We start from the raw sequence: 9980 nt of genomic DNA, 5'->3' as shown, positions 1-9980 counted from the left end.
ATGATCTCTCTTTTATTATTGTTATTAGTATTAGTAAACCTTGGGTGCCTTTCTCCTTTCACAATATCGATTAAAAAAAAAAAAAACCATTGGAATCCATAAGTCATAAGTGGATCTCACTATTAAGAGTAGTGAAGGATGGTGATGCAGACATGAACTTTCAACCCATTACATGGGCTCGGCAACACTTTTTAGGACTGTATTTTGTTTTTTAGCAAAATAAAATAAAATAAAAAGTATTAACAAATAATTTTAAATACACGATACTTTTAACTTTATGTCATATTACAACTAAAAAATGAAAAGCACTCTTTAAAAAAAAAAATTATCAAACGAGCCCAATCATCCGCGGGAAACCATTAAGAAAGAAAAAAAGTTCAATCTAAAACCTCAGAACGTGAATCTTAAACTGCAGTAATTGAAAGCCTTTAATAAATAATTATTCATTAAACACTCATATTTTTCAAAAACTTTTAGTTATAAAAAGAAAAGGATATCTTCCCCGTTTAAGTTGAATCGCTCAAAACTGATCCCAATCCTCTCAAAAAAAAAAAAAAAGAAGCTCCCAAGATTGCATATATAGTGGACTTTGTGATGTTGAAGTTTATATTATTATAATTAGTTTTTTTGCGAGGACAATGGTGTACAGATACTGTGGAATCATCAGTGCATTTAAAGCTGGCATATATCTTTCCCTTTCTCTAGGCACACACACACACAGAGAGAGAGAGAGAGAGAGAGAGAGAGAGAGAGAGAGAGAGAGAGAGAGAGGGGGGTTGTTTGACTTGTTTCAGATAGAAGGTAGGTTGGCAAGTGCTGGCGGGTAGCTGAGAAATGACACTGGGGTCGCACAAAGGAATTATGTTAAGCTTAGAACAAGTTATATGCGCACCATGATCGAACCTATTAAGTAATTAACACTATGGCAATTGTTACCAAAAGCATATGAAATCTTCTCTTTATATATAATTAACCAATTATTTCTAAAATGTACGTAGACAGTAGATACTATGGATGACGGTATATAATGCAATCTGAAAAAAGGGTTCATTGTACTTGATGAGGCGGTCGATGAAGATCAGATTTTGTGTTCATATACAAAGGGATATATATGTTTAGCAACAAGGCTAGAGGCTAAGCGGAATTTAATGGTGAGTCTAAAACAACATTACGTATTTATCTGTGTTTTTATGGCCTATGTTAATAACTCTGCCTATCCCTATCAATCCAAAATACGAAAAGCAGAAAAAGTAAGATGCATTATGTCTTGCCGACCCTCCAATTTCCATTAAGCAACATGGAAATAGACGTAAAGTGCAAGATTTAGATGTTAATTGATTCAAGGGGCCTTTGGCTAAGCTTACACAAAAGGACATATATCGTTGTGTCGTTAATGACATGATTGCACTAAAAACATTGTGGGATAAGGATCCTGTAATTTGATGTTCAGCCAATTGTAGAGAATATCAATCCAGCCATATATATATATATATTGCTTTGGAAAATTTCCCTACGTCAAATCTGCAAATTTGATGATCTGTTCGACATTGGCTCGAGCCAGGATTAAGCAGAAATAGACCATAATGGTCCACTATATGTCCGCTCAATCCAGGATTGTCTGCACAATGATGTAAAATATTCTGAATTGAAATATATATCCAATATATATGAGCAACAATGGTTACAAGGAAGAAGCAAAAACTAAAAAGATGTGGGCTCCGCAACAACCGGTCCAAACATAAATACAATATTTGAAATAAGTACAATTAAGAATTAGCAAAAAATAGTACGGTCCTTTGTATCTTGGGTTAACAGCCAATAATTGGGCCACACAGGGTGGTTTCTAAAGCAGGCCAAAAGGCAGGCCTGCTTGAAATTGTATGCAATGGCAACAGTGGCGGACTCAGCCTTGTGAATATGGGGGCCCAAATTGAAAAAAATAATATATATATATATATTAGAGGGGCAAAACTAAAAAAAAAAAAAAAAAATTTGGGAGAAAATTTTGGGGTTGGGCCAGGGCCCCCATGTAGGTCTGCCACTGAACTGAATGGCAAGCAACTAGAGACCACTTAATGAGGAGAAGCACTGTTGACAATCTAGAGCCATTGATGAGGATATATCATATATGATATATGGTTAAAAATGTCTCCACATCAAGAGAAATGCATATAGATATAGAAATACTACAACCCACGTAACAAAACGAACAAAACTAGCAAAGCAAAACCACTAAACCAGCAACAAAACCAAAAAAAAAAATTGCAGCTCTGTTGGAGAGAGGAGACGTGCAGTGTGAGATTCATACACAGGGAGAGAGGGGCGAGCGGTGCAACGTACAAGAAGGTCGGAGATGGTGAGAGGGCAACACGTTAGAAGTTGAGACTAACGGTGGAAGATAGATCTAGGTTGAAAAAAATCCAAATATGTTTTCCATGGATGGTGCGTGGGTCTTACACCAAGAGGAAAATGGACAGGAGGCCGAAAAGGGTGGATACAAACCAAGCTTGTTGTGGTGGAGGAGGTTGAGCTGTAGTTTAGGTAGGAAGACCCAAAAAAATAATAAAAAAAAAAAAGAAAGAGAAAAAAGATAACTTCGTAAAAGGGTATGAATTATACGCTGTTTTGAGACGTTTGTTAGTTATCCTTATATCAAATTGGGGTATCCACGTTTCCAAACGTCTCATTTAAGGGTACTCCGTTAAGATTTGTTGTTAAATCCTGCCAAAATTTCTAAAATACCTTGTTTTTTTTTAAAAAAAAAAAATAATAAAATTCAAAAAAAAATTCAAAAATTCAGGCATGAGTATTTTTGCAAATTCCGTTAAATTCTGAGTAACATCTAAATTTTAGCAAATTTATTTTTTCCTAAAAAAAAAAGGGGTATTTTGGGTACTCCGTTAGGATTTAACAGTAAATTCTGACGGAATATCCTTAAATGAGACATTTGAAAATATGAATATTCCAATTTGAGACGTTAATGTATAATTCGATGCCTTTTTGTTAAGTTATCCAAAAAAAAATAGTAGAAAAAAAAACTGTGAAAAGCAAAGGAAAAAGACGAGAAAGAAATACCGAGGGTTGGAAGGAGGGAAGATATGAAGAGACAAAGCGCATCCCTCATCCCCGGCCATTGCACAAATTGAAAGCGGGGAAAAAGCCTCACGGAAAGGAGGATTTTTTAAAAAGAAAGTTGAGAGCTTCTCTTGATTAAAAAAGAAGAAGAAAAAGATAAAGAAGCGAAACGATTTCACTAACATATATGTCGTGTTATTGATTAGAGGTGTACAAGCGGGATGGTTTTTAATCACTAACGAGTCAACGACCGCTAATCGCATATATATAACCGCAACTGGATAACCGGACAACCGCCTAAGCCGGTTACAGTTACCGGTTCTAAAGATTTAAAAATTCAGTTAATAATCGGGTAACCGGTTTATTATATTATAATATATATGTCTATATAAAATAAATTAAAAATATAAATAATTTCGTGATATTACATACAATGATGAACATACGTACTCCTGTGCTAGCCACCAATTGCTCTCCACAAATTTTTGGTGGTTTCTTGGTACTAAAAAATAAATGAACTTGTACTAGACTTCAAGATGTCTATGTAATCCTGCACGTACAAGATAAGGTAGAACCATTTAGAGTTCATACTCGTTTCTTTTATATATTTTTTTTCTGTGACAATCAACTGCCCCGTGAAATCCCAAATACAGATCGATCTTATGCAAATAAGGCAATGGCTCGTGAAACAACAACTTAATATCAAGAGTTCATAAAAACATTATTGATCTGTTATTATTAAAGCACCACAGATGTCATTTAAGACATTGTTGGAACCAGTAACAGTTCCAACATATGATGTCCATTATATATATATATATATTCTTTTCTCAGGAACCAAGGAGCCAGCTGTTCCAGCAGAAGAGAACTGAGTTCTTTTTTTCTTCTATATTTTTTTTGGCAGATTATAGGCATCTTGTGTGGGCGTAGGCTCAAAACTTGTCCCTCTCACACATGGGTGAACAGAGAGAGAGTGGTTATTTTGGTTATATATATATACCCTTCCAAATTGCATTGAATATTGAATGGGACGTTGGTGCACTAGTCCAGCAGACGTCCATAATATAGACTCCGTGAGTCCACTCCAGATATCTTTTCACCATATAGATAGATTATTATTATTATTTTAATGAATTTCAAAAAGAAATAAAATTAACAATGTACGAAAATCAGTTACTCGGTTAATAATGTTTTTTAATAAGCGAATAACCAGCAGGCACCCTGATTGCAATTGCGGTTATGAGACCAGTTGCAGTTACGGTTATGAGAAAATAAATAATTGCAACTAGTTGTATATCACTATATACTGATAAAGAAGTGTTCCTTTGGAGTCGAGAAGTATTGAATCATATGTCAACAAATAAAATTTCCCTTTAATTTTTTTTTTTTTTTGTCATCAAATGAGACTTAATACCAAAAGGCAATTGTTAAAAAAACAGCATAAATATGTGTACTTGTGTAGTCCTCTATTTGCCTATCTACCTATTTATATACGTAACTATTTTTTATATTTGTAAATTGACAAAAATTTTCTCCTTTCAATTAGGCTGGAGAAAATTCATTTAACTCAATATATTAAATTGACATATGGTTTTAGAATGTGTGATTTTTACATATATATTTTTAATATAAACTAATATTTATAATTAGAACATGTATATGAGAATTACGTGCTTTAATGACAAATTTCAAATTAATAGATTGAGTCAGAAAAAAAAAAAAAAAAAAAAAAAAAAAAAAAAAAAAACATAAAAAAGAAAGAAAGAAGAAAACTATATTTCTTTATCATTTTTCTAAAGAAATGGACAAATGAAACCACTAGATCTTGCATGTAGCAACAAAACTCACGTATCTACGCTAAAACTATTTCATTCTCTTTATGGGGTTTGCTTCTTTGCTCCATGTACACATGGTATTCTTGGAAAAAGACCTTCTTTTATATGGAGAAGTTTTTTAGCTGCAAGAGACCTTCTTTCCCATGGTATTACTTGGAGAATTGGAGATGGTAATTCTATTAAAATATGGGGGGATAGATGGTTGCCAAAAATGGGTCCGATGTGTTATTCTTTTGGCTCTGTTTTATCTCCTGATGCTAAGGTGTCGGATCTTATTGATGTTTCTAGTAAGGGGTGGAAGTGTTCTCTTATTGACAGTTCTTTTCCTGCTTATATTGCTAATATGATTAAGAATATCCCTTTGTGCCCTTCTTTGCCTCCAGATAAAATTATTTGGGATGGTACTTCAAATGGTGTGTTTTCAGTTAGGAGTGCTTATCACTTGGGTTGGGATCTGTTGCAAAGTAAAAAAGGGGAATGCTCATCCAGTTCTAATAGAAGTGTCTTCTGAAAGAGTCTTTGGGCTATTAAAGCTCCTAATTCTTTGAAAATTTTTATGTGGAGAGCTTGTCAAAATTGTTTACCTTCCAGGCAGAATTTATTGAAAAAAAGTGTGGTTGATAACTCTCTTTGCCCTTGCTGTAATTTAGTAGAAGAGTCTATTGTCCATGCTTTATGGAACTGTCCTGGGGCTCAAGATGTATGGAGTTGTGGCCCTATTTTATTTCAGAAATGCCCTTCTGTTTTTTCTGATATGTTTGAACTTGTTTCATATTTATTTGATAAACTTAATGATGACTTGTTGAGCCTTGCAGTGGCTGTGTTTCATAAAATTTGGCTGAGAAGAAACCGGCTTATCTTTGAGGAGCAGTTTTCTGCTCCTATGGTGGTGTTTAAGGAAGCCTTTAGGTTGATTGATGATTTTAGCACTTTTAACAGGAAGGAATCTGTGTTAAGGACCCCTGTTGGTCAAGACTTAACTGGAGGAAAAGTTTGGAAACTTCCTGATATGGGTTTTTGGAAGGTGAATTGGGATGCTTCAGTAAATGTAAAGGAGGGGGTGATTGGCCTGGGTTGTGTGATAAGGAATGAGGAAGGTCTTGTAATGGGGGCTAAATGTTGTGTTCAGAAAATTCTGGCAGACTCTTTATTAGCAGAGGTCATGGCTGCTCTCTTTGCTCTTGATTTTTGCCTTGAGTTGGGCCTTGCTAATATTGTTTGTGAAGGGGACTCTCTGCAGGTCATTAAAGGGATTTGCAATGGAGATGGGCAGCAAGATCGCATTGGGCATTTTCTGCTGGAAATTAAACAAAGAGCTTCTTGTTTCTCTGTTTGTAATTGGTCTCACTGTTGTAGAGAAGCCAATGTAGGTGCCCATTTGTTAGCTAGAAAGGCTGCCTCTATGTGTTTTTCCTATTGTTGGATTGAGGTTCTGCCTTTGTTCATCTCGTCTGCTTCTCTTAGAGACTTCTTGGTCTCTAAGTTGTAATGGTTCTTTCAGTTAATGAAGTTTATTCAGTGTTCAAAAAAAAAAAAAAAAAATGCAACGTACTATATATATATATGTAATTTCATATCTCTTGATAATAAAACATTCTAAACATTTTTATGTGTTGAGTTTTTATTCCAAAAATTTATTTTATGAAAACTTGGGTCATAAATGGTCAATTTGGACCTTCTTTTAATTAGGTTAACCATCTAAGGCCCTTAACTCATTTAATGGGCTTAAAGTCCCTAAACTAGCCTACCGCACAAGGCCCACTTGGCTCAATCTTTGGGAATTGAGTTATTAAAAAATTACAATTTGAAAACGCAAAAAATTTGTCTTTTCAAATTGCAGGTAAGGGGATTTTTTTTTTTTTAAAAAAAAAACACAATTTTAAAAAATAAACTGCGATTTTAAAGGACAGACTGCAATTTTACCAGACACTTAACTATATTTTTAAAAATCACATTTTCAAATTGCACATTTTAAAATCACTATTTTAAAATCACAAACTGAAACAAACCCTTAATAAAATTTGGACCAAATAACCTCCTGAACAAGTTCTGGACAAAAACTTTCCAAATTTTTTTTTTTTTTTTTTGTAAGTAAAAGTTTCCAAATCTAATTAGAACTTGTTCTTGATGCAATCTATCAAAAATCACTTCATCTCTTGAAATAGTTTTATCATACAAAAGGGTTATTATTTAAAATTGCTTTTACGGTCAAAAGAACCTCTTAACATGTTACTTTTGGCTATAAATTTTTTTTTGACCCAAACTTCATGTTCATGACTAATTTCAAAAACTTTTTTTTTTGCATCATTTAAAAAGTATTGACTAAAGACCACCACTAAAAATGGACCACAATGATGTTATTCTTTTTAAAATACAAATCTTTTTACGAAAACATGCTTGGTAATTAAACTTTAATCTAAATTATATCCAAGTTATAGAAGTACCATATTATAAAATCATGCATTTTAGCTACTATATAAGTTACAAGTTTTCATTAAAACATAGTAATGTTCATATACTCATTCACTTGGCTATTTACAAAACATATGATCATATAAGATAAACTAAAAAAATGATTTAAGAAGATGATGCACAAGATACATAGGTTTGACTATATATTATAAATGTTTTTTATGAAATTGCTTGACATGCATGTACGTGTTCTTATGGATATGAAAAGATTTAACGCTATATGAACTTGGCCATTATAAAGCAACGTACATATATAGTCACATTTCCATGCATGGCTTAAACAGATTTTTCAATGCTTAAGCAAAACTATCACATATAGGTTTAAGCATAAAATAATATGTTTTTCAATATTGAAGTAAAACTATCACGCATAGGTTCAAGTATAACACAAACGATAACTTTGAAATTGGGAAGGATAGACTACTTACAATGGCGTGGTTATGAATAAGAAGAAGACTTCATGAGCTTTTCCCTTGTCAAATTTTGTGGTGTTTCTATGGTTAGTGATGGTTAGAAGGTATTTTGGGCCTCTAAAGAGTTGGTGTTTGAAGGGAGGTGTGAGGGAGCTTGAGAGGAGTTGGGAGAATAGGAGATAAATGAGGGAAATGGGATATAAGAGATGAGGAGGTCGTATGGCTCATCTCCTATTGTTTAGGCTTTTCAATATAAAGAAACTTCTCTCAAAACACTAGGTGGTTCATAGCATCAAAAGGTTTGTGATTCCTAAATAATTACTAAGGTTTGACTTAGTTAATTAGGGTTAAGGATATGTAAATCACTTCATTAAGATTTTAAATCATATTGCCCTATGTGTCATGTGTCATGAACTACGCTATTTTTTTTTTTTTTTAATTTGAACTAAACCATTAAATTAGATGTATCATTAGGGTTTAAATTATGTAATAAATTAGACCATGTAATTATGAAATTCATTAGCTCCTATGGTCTCCTTTAAATTTTGATATTAAATTTGACATTTGGATTGCAATTAGACATATATATCACCAAATGTGAGGGTGTTACATAACCAACTTGTGCCAATTAAATTTAGAAATAAAAAAGCTTGTAAAGAGAGCTCAATTTGGAGTATTTAAAATTTTGGGGTAATTACATTTTCCCCCCATCAACTAACAGTCATTGTTAACATGGCTCCATGAACTGACACCTCGACCAAAAGAGAGTATCCAACTACCAACTTTACATACTTTGCCCCATTCCGTCAGGGAATTCCGTTAACTTTGACGGAATATTCAATTTTTGGGCGTTAATTTTGGTTTAAAGACCAAAATACCCTCCAACAATATTTAATAAAAAATATTAAAATTAATATATTTAAAAAAGTTGAGGGCATTTATGTCATTTTTTATTTTGAGTTAGAGTATTTAAGTCTTTTCACGAATTAGACTGATGGAATGGGGTAAAATATGTAAAGTTGGTAGTTGGATACTCTCTTTTTGTCGAGGTGTCAGTTCATGTGGGCATGTTAACAATGGTTGGTAGTTGATGGGGAAAAAGTAATTACCCTAAAATTTTATACCATTTTAGGAAGACAAAAGGTTCAATATTCTTGGATGAAAAAGTACAACAAATCATTTTGTGGAATATAAAAAAGAAAGGTGTCAACTTGTAGAAACGAATAGTGATCATCCACTAGAAAACTTTTAAAATATCTAAAAATTCAAGAGTAGATGTTGTGGCGATAGCCTGTACTTTAAAAGGGACAAAGTTTTGTGTTTTAAGATAAAATTGGGTTTGAAAAATTATTTAAATTCAACTTATTAAACTTATATGTGTTCTTAGAGAGTGTGAAAATCATGCTTTTAAGACACATGTTAATTAAATAAACCAAATAAGATTAATTTTTTCTAACCCAACTTAAAGAATAACATTATCTCGACAAATAGCCTATGTGGCACTTTTGTTAATGCCCGCATGATAAATGAGTTGCTTAAAGAAAATGTTATGGCATTGCCAATAAAATTGTAAATTTGGATATGTGCCACCTCAAAAAACATTTTCAACAGTGGCGGAGCCACTAAGAGCCCCCCCCCAATCCCCAAAGTTCTTCCAAACAAATTAAAATTTTATCACAATTTTGTTATTTTTTCTAATTTTGACCCCTCTAAAACTTTTTTTTTTCAATTTGACCCCCCAACTTGGGGTTGGGGCGGCTCCGCCCCTGATTTTCAATAATCTAGTTGTAATATTGTTAATTATGAAATGTAACTCTTATGGTGATTTTTGTTTTTAATAGGGATGATGCCTCAGAGAAAGTTAATTTCATGAGTGATGCTAACCCTATAATTGGTTTACAACAAAAAGAAAGACTACACTGGTATTGGAATTATTATTCGGGACAGTGTAGACTATTTTTTGGGAGCACGCAGCTTCACCCAACAGATTGAAGTGGAGTCCAAGGTAGCTGAAGCTATTGCAACCCTTTCAGCGGTGATGTTTAGCAAGGAGGTGAGTTTTTTTGATGTAATTTTTTAAGAAGATGCTTTGTAGATCATCCAAGAAGTAAATGTAAGAACCATGCCCATGAATAGGAGTGGTCATTTTGTGGAAGGCATCAAACAAGAATTAAGTTTTTTTAGA

The sequence above is a fragment of the Alnus glutinosa genome, chromosome 11 (assembly GCF_958979055.1).
Source record: "Alnus glutinosa chromosome 11, dhAlnGlut1.1, whole genome shotgun sequence".
In the NCBI taxonomy this organism is placed as follows: Eukaryota; Viridiplantae; Streptophyta; class Magnoliopsida; order Fagales; family Betulaceae; genus Alnus; species Alnus glutinosa.
The sequence above is the reverse complement of the archived record's forward strand: the minus strand, read 5'-3'. Positions refer to the sequence as shown.